Source organism: Mandrillus leucophaeus, unplaced genomic scaffold, assembly GCF_000951045.1.
Source record: "Mandrillus leucophaeus isolate KB7577 unplaced genomic scaffold, Mleu.le_1.0 Scaffold96, whole genome shotgun sequence".
Taxonomy (NCBI): Eukaryota; Metazoa; Chordata; class Mammalia; order Primates; family Cercopithecidae; genus Mandrillus; species Mandrillus leucophaeus.
Genome location: NW_012110474.1, coordinates 4,242,175 through 4,243,783, shown reverse-complemented (window position 1 = coordinate 4,243,783; position 1,609 = coordinate 4,242,175).

Here is a 1,609-nt window from a genome sequence, read left to right as displayed (position 1 = left end):
AGAGCACAACACTTGATTTCTCAGAAATTATATTTCTGAAAATTTTCATGTTTTTTTTTTTTTTTTTTTTTGAGACGGAGTCTCACTTTGTCACCAGACTGGAGTGCAGTGGCACAATCTTGGCTCACTGCCACCTCCAACTCCCCGGTTGAAGCGATTCTCCTGCCTCAGCCTCCCAAGTAGCTGGGACTACAGGTACGTGCCACAATACCTGGCTTATTTTTGTATTTTTAGTAGAGATGGGGGTTTCACCATGTTGCCCAGGATGGTCTCAATCTCTTGACCTCATGATCTGTCTGCCTCCACCTCCCAAAATACTGGGATTACAGGCGTGAGCCACCTCACCCAACCAATTCTTATTAACTATAATTAAAATCACTTGGGCCAGGTGTGGTGGCTTATGCCTGCAATCCCAGCACTTTGGAAGGCCAAAGCTGGAGAATCATTGAGCCCAGGAGTTCGAGACCAGCCTGGGCAATATAATGAGCCCTCATCTCTATTTTTTAAAAATAAATACATCGGCCGGGCCCAGTGGCTCACACCTGTAATCTCAGCAGTTTGGGAGGCTGAGGCGGGCAGATCACCTGAGGTCGGTAGTTCAAGACCAGCCTGACCAACATGCAGAAACCCTGTCTCTACTAAAAAATAAAAAATTAGCCAAGCCTAGTAGTACATGCCTGTAATCCCAGCTATTCAGGAGGCTGAGGCAGGAGAATCGCTTGAACCGGGGAGGCGGAGGTTGCAGTGAGTCCAGATCTCACCATTGCACTCCAGCCTAGGCAACAAGAGTGAAACTCCATCTCTAAATAAATAAATAATCCATTGCTCCTCCTCCTCCAACGTACAAACACAGATTTTTCTCTAGTAGCTCCAACTGTGCCTGCAGAAGGCCACATCATTTGTCTCTCACATGGCTCCTTTTAATCCGACTTATAAATTTCCCCTCATTACCCACACGTCCTTCTTATCGGTAAAAAGCATTTACTTAGAACACTTTGAAATGAGTGTTCTGGCCAGGCACAGTGGCTCACGCCTGTAATGCCAGCACTTTGGGAGGCCAAGGCGGGCAGATCCTGAGGTCAGGAGTTCAAGACCAGCCTAGCTGGTCACCAAGACATGGTGAAATCCTGTCTCTACTAAAAATAAAAGAATTAGCTGGGTGTGGTGGTGGGTGCCTGTAATCCCAGCTACACGGGAGGCTAAGGCAGGAGAATTGCTTGAACCTGAGGTGGAAGTTGTGGTGAGTCAAGATGGCACCACTGCCCTCCAGCCTAGGTGACAGAGCAAGACTCTGTCTTGAAAAAGAAAAAAAATAAATAGAAGAAGAAATGAGTTTTCTTCCAAGAATTCTTTTTTTTTTTGTTTTTGAGATGGAGTCTCACTCTGTCGCCCAAGCTGGAATGCAGTCATGCGATCTTGGCTCACTGAAACCTCCGCCTCCCGGGTTCAAGCGAATCTCCTGCCTCAGCCTCCTGAGTAACTGGGATTACAGGTGCACACCACCACGCCCGGCTAATTTTTGTATTTTTAGTAGAAATGGGGTTTCACCCTGTGAGTCAGCTGGTCTCAAACTCCTGATCTCAGGTGATCCACCCGCCTCAGCCTCCCA